The sequence below is a fragment of the Gouania willdenowi genome, chromosome 6, assembly GCF_900634775.1.
Source record: "Gouania willdenowi chromosome 6, fGouWil2.1, whole genome shotgun sequence".
Taxonomy (NCBI): domain Eukaryota; kingdom Metazoa; phylum Chordata; class Actinopteri; order Blenniiformes; family Gobiesocidae; genus Gouania; species Gouania willdenowi.
This window is the reverse complement of record NC_041049.1, coordinates 59,205,928-59,225,196: the sequence shown is the minus strand read 5'-3', so window position 1 is coordinate 59,225,196 and position 19,269 is coordinate 59,205,928. Positions and strand designations below refer to the sequence as shown.

The 19,269-nt window shown below is 38.8% G+C and overlaps 1 protein-coding gene and 1 pseudogene across 1 annotated transcript in view; both read right to left on the bottom strand.

The window, feature by feature from the left end:
* The window catches only part of LOC114464275 (ATP-dependent Clp protease ATP-binding subunit clpX-like, mitochondrial), an 87,787-nt gene that overhangs the window by 41,804 nt on the left and 26,714 nt on the right, over window positions 1-19,269 (bottom strand). The window lies entirely within an intron of this gene.
* LOC114464634 (uncharacterized) lies at window positions 1,555-18,049 on the bottom strand (annotated as a pseudogene).

The following is a 19,269-nucleotide window of genomic DNA, read 5'->3' as shown; positions in this document are numbered from 1 at the left end:
TAATGCGTGAAATTAGGGGCTTCCAACCCTCCCTCGCTTTTATTTTTTTGAAGGTTTGAAAGGCTTATTTTGGGTTTTTTATTCCTAGCATAGAATTTTGTAATTGCAGAATCTAATCTTTTGAACCATTGTGTTGGTGGTTTCAGTGGGATCATAGAGAACAGATAGTTTATTTTAGGTAAGATTTTCATTTTAACTGAGGCTATTCTGCCAAGGAGTGAGATTGTTCCTCAGTCAGTTCTAATAATTTCTCAGTGAGCCTGCAGCTAATTACTCTAAAACAGTATACCACCGCCAGGCAATCTTAGATTTAGGTAAATCAAACTGTTAGAGTCCGGTAGATGCGGCAACTCTGACCTACTACGTAGCTTTGAATTGCTACGCCGGCTACACCCAGCGGCCTGTGAAGCAGCGGAGCCTCGTACCAGCGGTGTCCGCCAGTGGAAGCGACGAAAGGTGTGACTGGAAGCAGAAACGAGGATGATGCTGTGCGGGATTAGCAACCAAACTAAGTGTAAGTATTTCGTTTTCCTCGTCTTTCGCCTGCAAACAGATGGGGGAGGCGGGGCCACGAGCATTTTTGTTTTTAAAAGTTCTAACTGGATTGGAAGTGTTACCTGTTAAGGAATGTACAACTATATACCTCTGTGCCTCAATGTTTAATATTTATTGCAAGTGCAATTTTGTTTTTTGAGAGAGACTTGGTAGACCATTTTATTTATTGCTTTGGTTGTGTGTGGTTTTGCATTTGAGGTGTTTTTTTTTTTTTTTCTTAACATAGACAGGCTCTATTTTATTGTTTTTGTTTGTGATATTTATTGAAGAGCAATTTTTTGCTAACAGAGACAGAGTCAGTTTTATCTTAATTGTTTTAGTTGTTTAAAATATTAAAAAGTTCTTGACATTACAATGGTAAAAAAATACTAATGAAAACTACAAGTTTATTGCATTTGAAAGGGTGTACTTGCATTGATGTATGTTATCATTATACTAGTGGTTAATTTGGTCTAAAATATCAACAATAACATTGTTTATCGACAATAATTTGTGGGAAAATATATCGTCCAAGAAAATCTGTTATTGACCCAGGGCTAGGTATACTGACACAAAACAGGCTCAGACACCCACACCAAAAATATTAAAAGCTATATTTTCATTGATTAGGAAGCCTAACAAGGTAACCAATAGATACAAAATAAATCAGATGATAGATATTTGTTTTTAGTGTATTTTACAGCTGATTTAGGACCCGTTATCATTAAAGATGATAACACAACAAGAAGGTTAACTTTTATTAGGTTATTTATTTCAGACTCAGTAATTGTGATGAATTGAAATTGAACTTTAGTAATTGAGAACGCAATTGTAATTGACTTTCTGAGGATAAAAAATAATTGTAATTTAATAGTATTTGGAAAAATTGCGGGTCACTGTAATCGTAATTAAACAAAATTGACAATGTTAATTGTAACTGAAAACAGGATTTGAACCCAACCCTTGTAGAAAGGTTGAGATGGTTAGTGAGACTTACCATGTGGTGTTAACTCCATCTGCTGTCTGCTCCCAGCAGGGATGTTGTAGATACGTTTGTAGTGATTGTACACAGCGACTGCCAGAACCTTCTTTGCATAAGACTGGCCCACAACAAACTTGTCCAAATAGGCATATATCTGTGAAAGAGATGTAGCCAAAGAGTGAGATAATGACTTTATTTCTGAGGTTCAGCTGTAGTCTTCATACCTTCTTTTATTTATTTATTTATTTTTGTCTTCCTACCTTCTTAGGTGGAGGCAGAGACTTCTGTGCAAACGTCAGCTCCTCTGCCTCTGCTGCAGATTCCGGTTCTGTGTTTAAGCCGTTCTTTGAATCCGTTTCAGAATGGACTACGATGTGATGTGTGTGATGACATTCCTCACACAGTTCTCAAATACACCTTGTGGTGCCCCTGGACACATCATCAGTGATGTAACCTGGGATCACAGGGGGTTTCGGGTCTTTCAACAATCAGACCCCCTCCTCCAGGCGACCCAACTGGGGTTGATCAAGCCCCAGCTTGTGCCCAGGTAGCGCTACCCTACGTGCCACTCCTCTCCTCTTCTGATCCACAGCCACCTTGATGCCACTTCTGCAGCATCTGTAGCTAACTTGATGGCCTTTCTCTGGCTGGCTCCAGCAATACCCAGCATCTTGTAGGCCCTGCAAAGAGACTGGCCCGCAAATCCTCTGCATCCTACTTCAATGGGTTGGCATCTTGCCCGCCAACCATTGCTCCTGCACTCCTCCACTAGCTCGGAGTACTTAGCCCTCTTCCTCTCATGGGCCTCCTCCATTCGGTCCTCCCAAGGCACAGTAAGCTCCAGAAGAACTACCTGCTTGGTGGCTACTGAAGTAATCACAATGTCTGGCCTCAAGGTTGTTTTTGCGACCTCTTCGGGGAACTTTAGTTGCTTCCCCAGGTCAACCTTTAGCTCCCAATCACGCGCCGTTGCCAACAGGCCAGGGGAGGTATTTTGGGTGGTCACTGCAACCTTCTCCATGAAGGCTCGGATTGGTGGCTGCCGGACTCCGGACTTACTGAGGGGCCCCCTGCACTGAACTTCCGCAGACTTAACCAGCATGTTCATGGACAGTGCAAAGAGGATGACAGAAATTGTGCATCCGGTGATGATTCCCTTTCCGAGTTTGTGCCAGTCTGAAGTTGTTGATCCAGAGGAGACTCTCAGGCTAAAGTTGGAATAGTAGTCCAGGATCAAATCTTTGACCTTCTTTGGGACGTGGTGCCTGTTTAGTGCCTCTTCGACCAGCTTGTGGGGTATGGATCCATCGGCGTTTGCAAGGTCCAGCCACAACACAGCCAGGTCGCCCTTGTTCTCTCTGGCTTACCTGATGAGCTGGGTAACCACACCTGTGTGCTCCAGACACCCGGAAACCTTTGGGATCCCTCCTTTCTGGACCGAGGTGTCGATGTAGGAGTTTTTCAGGAGGAAGTCTGTCAGTCGCCTAGAGACGAGGCTGAAGAAGATCTTCCCTTCAACACTTAGCAGCGAGATGGCTCGGAACTGGTTGATGTTCTGTGACTTTTCTTCCTTCGGGAACCACACACCCTCTGCCTGTCTCCACTGGTCAGGCACTTTGCCCTTCCTCCAGATTACCTTCAGGATCTTCCAAAGCCTGTGGAGTAGCCTGGGGCAGTTCTTATACACCTTATAAGGTACTACACTGGGCCCCGGAGCAGAGCTCGCTCTGGCCCTTTTGACCACTTCCTGAATCTCCTTCCAAACGGGCTCCTTCCCGTTGAAATCCCAAGTTGGTGCAGGTGGATCAATAAGAGACCTGCAGGGGCCCAGGTCTTGCTCTCTGCAGGAATCACTGTAGGTCTCCTTGAGGTAGTGGTCGACCTCAGCTTTGGAGAAGGTAAGTTGGCCACTGCGCTTCTGTCCTAGCAGCTGCAAAACAGCTGCAAAACAGCAACATACAAAAAATTTGCAGTTTAGAACTTACACTTTCAATTGTCTGTGGCTTATTTAGGAAAAAAACTCATCAAAGAGGAAAACCTTGAACTGTTATTTAACCTTTTATTGACTAATACAATCTGCAGTGTTTTAAAAAAACATAATGACAGGATCTTTCAAAAGAACCTTTTCAGTTCAAAAATCACCAAAGAAAATTAAGTTTTATTTTTTACATTGAACAGTGTTCAGCTTCTCATCCAATGTTCAAGTTATTTGTCTCAAAAGTGGCTTTAGCAATGTCATTAAATGTTATCCTTGCAGTAAACATGCCTCACCAAAATCTAATTATTTTTGGCAAGTAATTGTAGGAGTTCTTATTATTGTTTTTCTTCCGCAACTTGATTTGTCCTAGAACTCCTCCTAGGCTATTAATGCAGCAGGGAATGTCAAGGATGTGCGGTCAATCTTTTTTGGAGCCAAAATGTCAAGGGTCGAGGTCAAGGTCGTGTCAAGGACAACCCACCAGTAAAAAGATCGGTAGGGGTCAAAGTTCATGACGTCACAAAACAAAAAAACGTTTTTCCCTTTAACTTGGACACAAATTAAGATACATATTTAAGGTCAAGGTCAGTTTTCTGTTTTTCCTGCATTATATAACTTGTCAACAAATCCAGATAGAGGTTGTCATTTTTGCCAATTTTTAATTTTCAAATTAAATACAGGTCTTGCCTAGTTTCATTATAATATATCCAAAACACATCATGTCAGTCTATTGGTGCTTTCACACCAAACGTGACTGAAGCGACTAGATTACATTAAAATCAATGTAAATGACAAGACCTCAAGTTATCTCCCCTCACGACATGACTTGTGTAATTTGAGTGACTTGGTCAAGCGCGACCTCATCGCTCAAAGTTGAAAAATTTCCAGCTTCAGAGTACAGGCCCTTTGGGATTGATTGAAGTAAACAACAGGGGTCGGCTCCTTATGGGGAGATGATTTGTTTTGGTTTTTTAAACCACGTGTGTCTGAAGTATGTTTGCAGTGTGCCAATACATTGAATATTAGAATAATCGCGATTCAACACGTGACGATTTGATAACGATTCATAAATGTTCAAAATCGATTGTTTTTCATAGTAACTAAATGACAGGAACAAAATGATATTCACAATTACTTTTGATCAATATTGTAATCATGATTATAATCACAATTATTCATCATGTTAAAGAAAAATCTGTATTTCTTTTGCACTACTTTAAAAAACAAAACAATATATGAATAGTTTACAGTGCAAAATGAAGCAAAAGTACAAATTACAAAGTACAAATTGTAGGGAACTAAACCACTTCAAGCTGAACTTTAACTGAAAGACCCTCTTTCAAACAGGATTAACCAAGGAGCCTTTTTCTTTATCACGAACAGTTTACAGAATACTGCTCCAGCAACTTTGAGGTGCATAGCTTAAGGCAGGCATACACTGTGCGATTTTTGGCCCATTTTGAGCCGATTTTCGACTCGTGCGACTATTTTGTGGGATCGTGCGAGTCTCTGCTAGATCGTGTGTCGTGCATCGTGTAGTATACATGGGGTCACGAGAAGCGATTAACACCTCACGACCAGCTCCCGATCAGCAATCGTAGGTCGTAAGGATTTCAAACATGTTTGAAATCCAGTCACTCCTCGTGAGGGTATCGCACAGTTGAAGCAGTGCCACGGACCGGCTTACCGTAAACGCTCACACTGCACATGCGCGAACACCGTAGGACCGCTGTAAAATTGACGGACTGTCGTGCCCAAGTGACGTCTGTCCAGCCAGCTCCTGGTCCATCACGCCGCCGTCTTTTCTTTTTTAAAGCTCTTTTTGCTGAGATTTGCGAGCATCTCTCCACTTCCGGGTTGTCTGTTTAATGGTTACACTTCAGTGTTCTTCTTCTTCTTTTTCTAATTTGTACGTTGCATTTCCGGAAACAAGCCCCCGACATGTTGTGTATGAACGTACAGTGTGAGCAGTCAGATCGTGTCAGAGTGTTGGTCCATACAGTGTGAGAACATGCATCGTGAGTTGCGCACATTCGGGCTCAGTTTGAGCTTGAGCTGAGTGCAATGATTGAAAAAGTCGCACAGTGTATCCCAGCCTTAACCTCACTATGCTTCCTTTGAACTCAATAACGGCGCCAAGGAGACTGGCTCTAGCACTTTGGACTTTTCAGTACAAACTCTTTTTACGACTCCACACAGTGGTAGGAACCCCCATCTTCTCCCTCCTTCACAAACAGATACCTTTGGGATGCTGTAAGATCACAGAACTGTCCCATTGATCCCTGACCCCTGTGGTGAGCTGTCACACAAGGACACTTCCTAGGCCTCCCCTGGGATGTGTCCCAGTGAAGAAATACCAGTAATTTTCCAAACTAAATGAGAACAAAGAAACTGTACTATGTTTGAAAAGTCACAAAAGAAAAACATTATTGGAATGGTTCCTGCAGAAATTGAAATTGCAAATATTGTATGTCCTATGCCTCTCTTCAGGTAATTCTATACCCACAGAATGCGATTTTAAATGTTTCATCATTTAAAAAGTGCTTGAAAAACCCAAAAACATCACGAAAGTTAATTTAAGGTATCTACTGTTTACCATATAGTAAGGAAAAAGCATAACATGAATTTGGACTTTTATGTTTACGAGTGAGTACAAGTTACATTCATTAACAGGTTCCTGAAGTAATACTAGGCTATTTTCCAGTCATGTTTGGTATCAAACTGTCTCATAATACATGATATCTCAAGATATGATGTCGAAAAGATTATTTGAATTTGCTGAACTCTTTATTATGGTTTATGTGTAAATTTAGGAATCATCCCTCGTGTTTGTTTATGTCATCACATATACACACACCCCAGACACACCTACAGGCAGTCAGCTGAGATGCTGGCAACTTTAAACCAATCAACGAAGCCCATTCTTGGGAGGCGAGTCTCAAAGATCATATTTTAAAAGGAAGAAAGTCGCCCAAAACTTTTGTTTTTGCTCAACGCGTTTCCCTTCCCCATCTATTCATTTATTTTATTTTATTTTTAGTTGAAACAGTTAAAATTTTAGTGACGCGTAACAGCCGAAAGAAGCCCGGCTCGCGACCCATTCAGGTAAGCCACGAGCCGTTCTCTAACCCAGCTGCGAAGGCCAGAACTGCCTGGATCAGCTGAAGGGGCTACTCTGTTGAAACACAACAGAGCTCAACAGTGGCACGTCCCAGTGCATTTCTCCAACACAGCACCTCCAGGTCCAACCCGGACATCATCTTTAAGGTACCTGAACGAACTCCGATGAGCAAGCTCGGTCCTCAGTAGCTCACATACATGCTTCCATAACTACACACTTACATACACTCACATCATGTTCCACACACAGTTCATCTCATTCATGTCTGTTCATCTCCCCTGTTTGTCTTCCCCTCTTTGTTTTATGAGCTCTCTTTATGATTTTCTTTTTTGATTTTTATGATCTTACTACTCGAATATGTATCCTACATTTTTATTCAATATTTAGTAAACTAGCATTCTCCTAGAACAGTGATTTCACTTCATTACATATAATCCTCACTTTTATTAGCCTAGAAATGCATTTAATCATGATTTAATTATAACCTTTTAATTGATATTATGACTGTGTCAACTGTTGAATTTTGAATATAAGGTTAAACGTAATCTTTGATTCCTCTGATTCATTAAAGCTGTGTATTAAGGTGTAGATGTTGCTGTATGAATCTACTTCCCTGGTTTCAAATTAATGGGTTTCATCAAAAAACTCAGACACATTTCTCCTGTTAAAAGAAGCGGCACCCTGGCAAAAGTTGATTATTAATCATAATTCATATTTTCATTAATATAACCCATTATTAATTACCCTTATCTTCCTACAAATTTTTAGCAAAAAAATAAGAAATGAACACAAGATATTGAAATGTACCAAGGGTTAACTGAATAAATACACTATGAGAGAGTGCTATCATGAAATGCAACTTATTAAAAACAATTTCAGCTCACAGCTCTCATTAATGACTCAAAACTGCCGCTGACTAATTGTTGAGAAAGTGCCTGATTTGATATTCAGCTGAGCTCACATTTTAAATGTAAATAATGCCCAGGATCAGGTTAAGTTACTTTTGGCAACCAAAATCATGATCATAATTAAATTTGATTAATTGTGCAGTCCTTCGGTGAAGGTGGTGATGGAGGCAGCTAACACTTTGGCTACAGTTTACTGAGCATGAGTTTCACTCATCCAGATTAAAAGATAGCGTTTGAAAGAATTGAGTGCTGTATCCTATGATTTCAAAGTTGTCCAAGAGATATCTGTGTGTAGCGGATAGTCGGGGGCTCCTTTTCAATTAACTAGGTCAGGCCACTTCCTGCTTCGTGGAGGAAGAGTCTTGTATAAATGTCCTCCATGCCTGGTGATCAGTCTCGACTGCTGATGGCTGGTGACAGGTGTGTTTTTAATTGCTCCCTCGGTTTTTTAGCATTGTAACCTGTTGTTTAACAAATTCTTCTGGTTTTAGAGCTGTTTCAGGACTCTGGTGTCAGCTATTTCCCCCCATTCTTTTCAGCAATTCTAATGTAGGACAGGTGTTTTAATATTCAGTTTATCCTTTGTGTATTTGGGTTTTAACATCTGTTTCCTTTTTAATTTCAGATTTTAGCCTGCTACTGTTTTGTTTAGTTTGTTTTTAGGTTTTCATTCTGGTTAAATCTGAGTTTATTTGATATCTTTTTGTAAATTGTGGAAACCCTATTTTAGCTTTGCACCAGATTATACGGTCCCTGGTTCTCTTAGGTTTTTGAGTTGTTTCCCTTGGGTGTGCTTGGGAGGGGGAGTTGGCCCTTATTTTTGTTTTGTATTTAGGGCATTTGTTATTTAATGTGTGTTTGTGGGTAGCACTTTTTGGTTTGTTTGGGGTGGGGCTACTTCCTTTCCAGCCATCCTTGCTTGGTCATGTCCTAATCTTATTTTATTTTTTCAGTTTCTGTTTGGTCCTGGCTCAGGGACTGTAAGGTTTTAATTGAATGTGTACTTTAATATTGGCCATTGATTAATACCTAAATTTTAGTCATAGAAATAAATATTCTTTTTTTTTTTTTTTACCTTTTATGCTCCTGGTCTTAATAAACTTGAATTCCATCTTTTGAAAGCACTGTCTGCCTATTTTTTTTACAAACTTATCTGTGTGTCTTTGGATATTATTATTGCCTTGGTTATTTTAGTATTTATTTTTAAGTTCAGTACCTCCTTGGTCACATGTGCATTCCTTTAAAACCAGACCAAAGTGTGTTAATGAAACGTGTACTCACATACAAAAGTCTCTAGTTTTGTACAAGGGCCTCCACATTTAGGGCAGCGTAGCAGACCTCCTCCTCTTTCAGACCCCCCTGATCCAGACATTCTCTTCCCTTCACTGACACTTTTCTAAGGGAATAAAAACACAAGGTATGAACACTAAAACATTAATCTAAACTGTTTAATTGAAGAAATAAGGATTACCTTTCCACCACCACCCCAGCCGTAGTTTGTCATCCAATATTTATTGGCGTAACAGACAGTGGTTACTGAACATGACCTCGCACGTACCCAGGGACGTAAAGGACCTTCCCATAACCCCTGACGACCCAGAGAAAATGGCTGAATCCTGGAGAAGCAAAGCCCTGAAACAAGAGTTGGATAAAATCTCCTTTAACGCATCAAATTTCTAAACATGTCACGCTGAGGACTACCATGGGAAACTGTGTAGTGTTCATTGACCATTTAAACTATATGGACAAAAGCATTTTGTTACAACTTTTTTTCCCCTTATCCCCAGTTAAGGGAAACCTTAACGCTTCTGCATACTCAGACATTCTGGACAATGTTATGCTGCCAACATGGTGGGAACAGTTTGGGGAAGGACCCTTGTTATTCTGACATGACTGTACCCCAGGGCACAAAGCCAGGATCATAAAGACATGTTTTAATAAGTGTGAGGTGGTCCACAAACAACAACAGCCAGCATCTGTGGGATGAACTGAAACGCAGATTGCAGGCCAGGCCTTCTCGTCCAACATCGGTGCCTCACCTCACAAATGCTTTACAAACTGAATGGGCAGTATATATATTTGATAACAGTATAATTACACTGCTAAAACTTTCATCTATATAGTGAATATGCTTTTGTTCCACTTTACTGTTTGGGCAAAAAAGGTAAAAAGGGAAGAACTTCATTGTAATATAAAACACCCCATTTAATTTCAGTTATTGTTTATTTAACTGGGACATTGTACAATAGTCAATTGCACCAGAGTTAGCAAATGCACAGCTAATCAGATTCTGATGTGATATTATTTTTAGTTTACATAAGTAAATGATAATGTTGCCCCTGTCTCTGTTTCTCTTGAAGTTGTTTAGTGATTAGAAACATTTTAATTGGTGCACCATACTTATCCACAAAATGTTAAAATTATTGTTATACTTCTCAACGTTCACCAATGAAATTGAGAAAATGAGTAACAATAGCAAAGCTAGCAATTACATGTAAATTGGTAGCAGGTTCAGCTCTCTAAAGTTTGTTAGTTTGTTTAAAAAAAAATAATGAAAAACGATAAAGTCACAACTGTACATTATGAAAGTGTGTGATGTAACAAGTCTGATCTAACAATAGCTGCTGAGCTTTCACTATGCTTTCCACCTGCTGTTGACGTTATCTACATATCCAGAGCTGCCAAGCCTCATGCTTTGAGTGTGACAGTCACGCAATTTGAAGGATTCTCACACCACACGCCACACTTTCTCACGCTGATATTTCCCCATTCAGTGGTCTTTATAATTTTTTCATGATAATGAACTTTGGTCCTCATGGCTTGTCGTAGCTCAAGTAACTCTGATTGACTGACCGAGATAACCAATCCCAGACCAATCCATGTCTCCTTGTGCCTAAATCTAACCAACCAATGCAGGCATCACACAATAATAAACCAATCAGAAGCAACAGAGATGGTATGACCATCTGAGATGGTATGTAACTACCCAAGTTTGTTCACTGTTTATATTGCTCTGTGTGTATGCGTGTTATAGTGTTAGTTTGGATACACACAGTCAGCTGTGTTAGCGACTGTCTGTCAGAGGCTCAGTGCAGATGTCTGTCTGTCCTGTTAAACTCTATCAGTTCCGAGTGTTAAACACTGAGAGATGTTTGAAGAAACACTGCATGTGTTTCTCTTCTCTAACTAACTCTCTGTCGCTCCTCAGCAGAGATCTGTTGCTGCTGCAGCTAAAGGGGCTGTTTCAACACTCTTAAAGAGACAGTGTCCTGAATGTGATTTACTTTAAAAACTACTTTCAGCAACTCAGAGCTGCCCCGAAAAAAGCAACACTACATAATTTAATCACATTTCAGCCTTAATGAAGGAAATAGTCACAAGTGACACAAACTGTTGTTATTGTGCTGCTAGTGATTAATAAAAGGGTCTTTGTGGCTCCACTGACTTTGACCTATTATTGTTTTTCTTGTAAAACTATTGATAAAAAATAAATGGTTTATATCGCCTATTGCCATTTTGAGGAAAAATATCGAGATATGAGTATTGGTCCATATCACCCAGGCCTAATGTAACAAAAGCAGTAACGTTTTATCTTGTAAAGGATATGATTATCTAAACTGTGTGAAATGAGGTGTTCAAACACTGCTTAAAGTAGGATTTTATTAACATGAGTGTGTTACCTCAATAACCAATAGAAATCACTAGACTGGTCTGCTGCCTTGTTATGTAGGAAGTGTTGCTTATGCTATTGCTACACTACTTTAGTTAAACAAAGTAAAAAGACTGTGTGTGACTATAAGAACATGTCAGCCCTTTTGTTTGATGTTAATTGTACTTGGAACCAGTTCGATAAATTGCTTACATACAATTTTAAAAAAAATTTGAAAATTACCTTGTCTTTAAAAATCTTTTATTCCTTTTTCCGTTTAGGGCGATGATTTTAAGTAAGTGAATTGGTTTGTTTTATTGGTAAATAACTTTAAAATAGTCTCATTGATTTGAATGAAAAAAATTGCATTGTGATCGTGATTTTAGAAAGAAAAAATCGTGATGTGATTTCTTTTTTTTCCCCATATCGCCCACCCCTACGTGTGTGTATGTCTGTGCTCGACATTAACTTAAATTAATTAAAACTCTTATTCAGCTACTAGCAGTGTTATGAATTGCTGAATAGCTGAATTGCACTTGTAGGTTATATCAACATAAATACATAGTAAATGAAACAAATGCCTTGTCTAATCTAATGTTCATTTGAACTGTTCTTATGATTATTTTTGTATGTAATAGTGTCTTTCTATGAACATTGAGTCTGCTGCTAAGACATTCATTCAATCAAAAATCATTTGATGTTTTAATGTTTTTTACATGATTTGCTTTTTAATGACCTCCTTTCTGTTGCAGACAAGGAGAGCTGAGGTAAATGTAGCACTGCCTTGGGCCACAGTGTTTTAAGTGGGAACCCCCTGCCTCTGTCATCAAGGCATCAACACCTGAGACAAACACCTACAATATGAGACATGTCCCCAGCTACATGATGAGAGTTGGTTGAAATGAAATATTGACTAATACATGTATTTTGTCAAAATTCTTGTTAGTTTTCATTTTTAATTTCTGGTTGATTAAAACTAGCATTAGGAGGCCACCGTGCAGGGAGAGCCGCTGGCATGGAGGTGAGGACATCAGTCTTAAGGTAGAACTCAACGTTAAAACAGGCCAAAGCATGTTATAAAGGACACCTTTTTTTTTTGCCGGAACGCATCAGGTCACTAAAATCTCACTCTTGTCATTTTCTGAAACTTGGCAGCCCTGATATCTGTCATAACAAGCTGTGGTGTGGGGGTTAGCAGGAGAGCACAGCACAGCTGTGCAGGTACTGTGTGTTCGTACCTCTGTGTGCTGCCTTCAGGAACACCCTGGCAGCCATGGTGCATGAACCCAACATGTCTCCTTCTCTGTGACGATCCTGAAAATGAACAGCAACATTAGGACTGAACTGAGGCTAAAAGCTAAGCTAACAAAAAACTGTGTATCAGATCTATTTGTTGACCAGTGACGTGCAGTCAGGGTAGGCAAGGTAGGCAGTGCCTACCCAAGGGTGAAGTGATATTTTGATTATTTGTTTTAATTATAATATAATTATAAATTATTTATTTTACAATTTCCGATAGCCTACAGTACCTATAAGTTGCTTTACAAAATAAATCCAGTCAACTTGGAATTAAAATCACTCATTCACCAAAACCACATTAACAACGACAACAACAACGCAAACATCATCTGAAATGAGATGAAATCTGGCAGTGTTATATTTAGCACTGTAATATGGGTTATCATAGATCTGCAGCTTACTGAGAGAGAGAGAGAGACTTTTACACATCCATTTATTTTCAATCTTAATTTACAGCTCACTAAGATATTAAAACGAAATTAATTATTAAAAGAACAACCAATTTTCCAGAGTCCCGAGACTGACACACCTCCAGGACAATTGAATTGGTTAAAAAAAAAAAAAAACGGTTCGTTTTTTTCCATTGGTCGTAGTTTTTACAGGTTTACAGCTGCTACATTTGACAGATTTTCTTTGTTCTTTTTTCAGAGCACATAAGATCTTAATTTCTATCAGGACATAAAGAAAATTTCAAGCAAAAACTTACCCTAGCTTTAATCAAACACCAAGTAGTTTGCAGATATTCGACAATCAATATTATTACTCATCCGAGTTACAAACGTTGCTCACTGAGGACAACTGCTGCAGTGTTAATTTTGTTGACGAAAATTTTCCGTCATAGTCTTCGTCAACGACATGATTTGTCTGACGAATACGAAACGATAACTTAATAAAAACTACCGCACAGGGATAAAAACTTTGACGAAAGTTATTGATATTTTTGTTGACGAATAAAAACGAGACGGAAAGACCTGTGCCATCAACATCCAATCAGAGGAACTGTTAGTATCGTAAGGCGGGAGAAACACAGAGACGTCCAATCAGAGGACGATGTCTTGCATAGTCAGGCTTCAGCGTTTCCTTGTGTCTGCAATGGAAGTATGAAAACGTCGACTGCGGGTAGAAATAGAAGAGCCGACATATGGACACACTTTAAATATGATGTGAACCAAAACAAGATGTTGTGTACACCGTGTGGAGCAACTATTAGCGGTAAAAACACAACAAACTTGAAGCGACATTTGCAGACAAGTCACCCTGAAATCCACTCAAAGGTAAGCATGTCATAATTATGTTTAGCTTTTTGTTGCTACATTAGAGTTACGTTTGTAGAGCTATATTGCCCATTACTGTGGTATGGTAATTAAAAAAGCCTGAAACGTTTTAGACAATAAGTTGAATGCTTTTTCTTTTTTTCTTTTACCCGCTATTTTTCTAACAGTTGCAGAAGCGTCCAGATGATGACAGCGGGCCGCCGGGTGCAAAGAGGGCTAAAACTACTCAACAGAGTATTTCAACAGCATTTCAAAGTGTCTTAAAATACAAGAATAACTCAAAAGAGCAGCTGAGTAAAGAGGAAGAAATAGCGAAATGGATAGGAAGGACAGGATTACCAGTCACTACTATTGAAAATGAGGACTTTATTCTAATGATGGAAACTATTGACAAAAAGATGACTATTCCAAAGAAAACCAAATTGGGTAACTTGATAGACAAACAGTACAAAGATGAAAAACAAAAATTTAGGGGGAGACTGGCTGCTGCTCGGAGGATATCTGTAGGAATTGACTTGTGGACAAAAAAAAGGACTGACTGCTTCATTCCTGGCCATTAGTTCATGCTATTTTTGCATTGAACAAAATAAACCAGAGCACATTTTGTTGGCTCTTGAACAGGTAGCCCATCCACACACTGCACAGTCAATCAAAGCTTGTGTGGATAAATGTCTGCAAGAATGGGATATACCAACTGAGAAGATCATCGCAGTGATAACAGACAATGGGAGCAATATGGTGGCAGCATTTATAAATACAGCTTCAGACGGAGAAGACGTCACCTCAGATGATTCAGAAGATTTCCCAGTCATGGAAAGTGACTCTGTGCCTGAAGTTGATGAGCTCAGGTGCGCAATTATCTTAAACCTCTTTTTATCCAAGTTTGATTGTGTAGGGATTGTAGCAGACAGCAAGGGCTCCCCTTCTCCAATAGTGCCACTTCCTGCCTCATGGTGGAAGTGGCCTACTTAAGTCTCCCCTGCACCTGGCGATCAGTCTTGATTGCTGCTGGCTGGTGACAGGTGTGCTTGTAACTTCTCCCTCATTTGAGCATTTTAATCTGTTCTTAACTTGCCTTTCTGGTTTTAGAGCTTCTGTAGAACTCCAGTGGCAGCTATTTTCCCCCGTTTTATTATTGCAACTTTAAGGTGGGACAAGCGTTTTAATACTTTGTTTGTATTTGTTGTATTTGGGTTTTAACGTTTGTTTCCATTTTAATTGCAGATTTTAGCCTGCTACTGTTTTGTTTAGGGTTCATTTTTAGGGTTTCTTTTTGGTTGAATTAGTTTATTTTTGTATCATTTGGTATTTCTTTTAGAAATCCTTAGCTCTGCACCAGTTATGTTTAGCAGTCCCTGGGTCTTTTAGTCTTTTTCCCTTGGGTGTGCTTGGGAGGGGGAATTGGCCCGTTTTCTGTTTTGCACTTGGGATTTTTGTTATTTAGTGTGTTTGAGTAGCATTTTCTGTTTTGTTTGGGGTGGGGCTTCCTCCTCTCCAGTCGTTATATTTATCTGCCTTTTTTTCAGATTTCTTTTGGTTCTGGCCCCAGGGCTGCAAGGTTTTACATTTTAATTGTACTTTTAATATGGCCATGTTAACCTACACTTTTAATCCTTAGAAATAAATACTTTAATATTTTATGCTTACTCCTGGTCTTTTAAATAAACCTCGAATTGCATATATTAAAAGCACTGTCTCTGCTTTTTTTTTTTTTTTTTACAAATGTATCTGTGTCCTTTGGTTTTTTTATTGCTTTAGTTATTTTTTGGTTATTGATTACTTTAAGTTAAGTACCTCAGGTCACAATCGCATGAATAAAGTTGGAGTATGTTTGTGGTATTTGGTTTCTTTTGCACTTTTAATTTATTATTTTAAGTTTCAAATAGAATATTTAAAAAATATTTGTTAATTTGTGTTTGTTGTTGTTATTCAGGTACCATAATGTTAACATGGAACGTATTCCATGTGTGGTGCACTCCTTACAACTTGTGGTCTACCTGATGCAAAAGGAGGCAAGTGTCAAGACAAGGTCCGTGGTGAAGCTCTTTCGCAAGTCATCTGTTGCAACACAAAGGATCTTGGATGCGTGTGGTCTTATTGTCGTAAATGACTGCCCCACAGGCTGGTCAAGCACATAACATGATCGCACGCCTCCTCAAAGTGAAAGACTCGGTCTGCCAAATAGCAAATGACATGGGTTGGGACAGCTTGCTCCCCAGTGAGTGGCAAAAGCTTAAGTCATTGCATGAACTACTGCTGCCATTTGCAGAACATACACAAACCCTTCAGAGTGACACCATGTCCATGTGCCTGGTTGTCCCTGCTCTCCTTGACCTGCTCAGCTACCTTGATGACTTTAAAGAGAACACCAGCTACCGAGACCTTGGTACTCTTGCAGAAAAAATGAAAGTCAGTATAAACCTTCGTTTTGCATACATCTTGGATCCACCTGATGAAAAGTTCACGTCACTTGCAGCAGCTGCCTGTTTTGTCAACCCCAGTGTATGTGAAACCCTTGTTAATGTAACTAATGACAATATTCGGGAACTGCTCAAAACAGCAGAGGAGTATGTGGTAAAATCCACACACTCGCAACAAGAGGATGAGTCTGATGTTAATGGAGAGGAGAGCACAGAGGAACCAGTAGTACCATCCTCATCAAAGAAGCCGGTCTTCAGGTTTCTCTCAAAATGCTGCTCAACTATGGCAAGCCCTTTTAACATTTAATAAGATATCTGAAATTCAATTGCAGATATCTGCAATTCAATTGTTACATGTAAAAATGTAATTGCAGATATCTGCAATTCAATTTTAACATGTGGCAATTCTAATTCATGATATCTACAACTCAATTGTTACATGTAACAATTCCATAGCTCAACACCTAAACAAAGATTCTCTGAAAACAACATCAGGCAGCCAATCAGAAAGTATAAGGAAGAGCTTTCACAGCCCATCACTTGTGACACAGGAACAGAGTTTTGGCTGGGAAAAAGTGATTCTCTCTATCACAGCTTAAAGCCTTTTGCTTTAGACCTCTTGGCTGTGCCAGCTTCTCAAGCCTTTGCAGAGCGGGTGTTTAGTGTTACAGGAGACCTCACTCGAGGTAAGTGCAACAGAGCAAGGAGCACTTTAGCAGGAAGCGCATTCCTTAAAATGAATCGAAGCAAATAAAAAGGGATATTGGCTATACTTGTATTGCAACAACATGCACTATTTCGTTCTAAAAACGTAGTAAAATGATTTTGTTTTTGAGTGTTTAAAAGGCTGTCCGCCATGCCAGTAGATTGTTTTTTTTCTGCCCTGATGGTTGTTGTTTAGTAGTTAGGGGAAAATATTGTTAGAGACTGCACTTAATGCATATTGTAAAGGAGGTGTCAGGAAGGAGACCCAAACTTGTGACCTCAGATACGACTGTAATTAGGACTAATTCAAATTCATCAATCTCTCCAGGTTGTCCGGCCAGAACAATGAGAAAGACAGGATTCACACTCATGCAACTCTTTATTGCAGGTTGCAATAGATGGCGCTGTACATCACGTTGTTCATGTTGTTCATGATTTCTAAACAAATGGAATAAACAGAATAATGAGTGATGGTTACTAAAACTAAATGACAATAATAAAGAAATGCAATAATAAGAAGTCTAAATGACTATACTCTATATAAATGATAAATTCACTGAAGTGTAAAAAAGGACACAAAACCTAAATATACATGTATACCTTAGTTACACTGTAAAGTAGTTGTTATATTAAACTATGATAACCAACCCAAACTACAAAACCGGGATTATATTTAGGCTTGGCAAAGAAAGGGTTAAATTTAGCTGAATGCTGGCAAATGGCTGAGATGCATGCACACATCCACGTGCATCACACGGGTAGAGTGAAGCCTGCACATTAACAATATGCTCACAAAGAAACACGGTGAATACTGTAAATAGACTACACTAAACAATAGACAGGCAATACATGTGACATGAACTTACATTCTCATGGATGCATGAACACATGGAACAAAGAAGAAAGAGATGTTATTCCGTGTGATTGCTGGAAGGATTGAACAAGTCTCCCGAGGAAAGATACCTGCTCACTGACTTGCCTGAAAGTTAGGACGGAGGATACTGACTCCTGATTGGTGGAGAGAACAAGGAAGTGAACTGTGATTGGTTGCTAAGCTGTAACAAGGCAGGGCTCTTTACATAGATATATAAAAATAGAAAGAGAAACTAAGATAAACTGAATTATACTTTTTGGTTATATTCTGAAAACACACTAAATTTGACACAAATCAGAACCTTGTAAACACATATGACTACTTTTTTTCATAAAATCTTGAATATGTGTTCTTTCTTTATTATTAGTTTTAAATACTTGATGGAATTATATTTTTATATTTTGTTTCCTTTGAATGTATTTATATTTGAAGATTTTTGTTGAAATACTTCAAATTAATTTGCAGAATTGTATTATTTTTAGTTCGATTAATTTAATTAATTATCCAGGGAGTGAAGGCCTGCTGACAGTATAGCACATGCACTTTTCTTTAAATGTTTTTCCAAGGGTGAAAATATATACTACATATGGCAGTTAATTCAGTTTTTTTGTGTTTTTTATGAACAAATGTTTTTTTTCAAGGAGCACTGTTCCTTTATTTCATACAGAGGAAAGCCAAGTTGATTAAAATTGTTTTCATATAAGTAAAACCTTTGTGTCTTTCTGTTCATACTTAATTTTTAATTCACTGTAGACATAGAAACATGTAAACACAAAAAGAAATGTACACTATTTCCGTCAACTGAATCTCTAATGGTTTTTAGTCAACTATAACATATCTAGTCGACTAAAACTAAACTAAAACTAATATAATCAACATGACTAAATCATGACTAAAACTAAACAACCATTTAGTCAAAAGACTATGACTAAAACTAAATGAAATTTTGCTGTCAAAATTAACACTGCACTTTACACACATTTCTACCCAATTCAGCTGTTCTACCCCCACCTCGAGAGATGAGGAGAAGGCAGGGAGGGGGTCAGTTCGCCGTGCGTGCGTGCGGCCTTCAGATAGAGCTAAGTATTGGGATTGTGAGCAACTGACCTCCAAGAGCATGAGACATTAGAAATAAAAAGTTACAACTTAAAGCAATAAGTTGAATAAGGTCTATGAGTAAATATATTTGTAAATGTATTTGTAAACATAATTAACCAATTTTGCCCTTACAACTGTAACTAGTTTTGTTTAGTTCTAAATCAGATGTTCATTCAATTTTAGACTTATTATAATGTTTGCTTCATATAACAGTGTGGCCCAGAAAAACCATGGAAGACGCAGACCAAAGAAAACTTGCATTGGCTTTTACTTGCACAGGTAGCACAGCCTCAGAAAGAGTGACATGAGCAGTTCTTGATCTTTATAACTTCCTGTCAGGTTAACTCAAGATGGAGCCTAGAACTCTTTCTGCCAATCCATTCGATGATTGATGGAAAGGGGCTGAAGTTACATGCTTTATTCCATT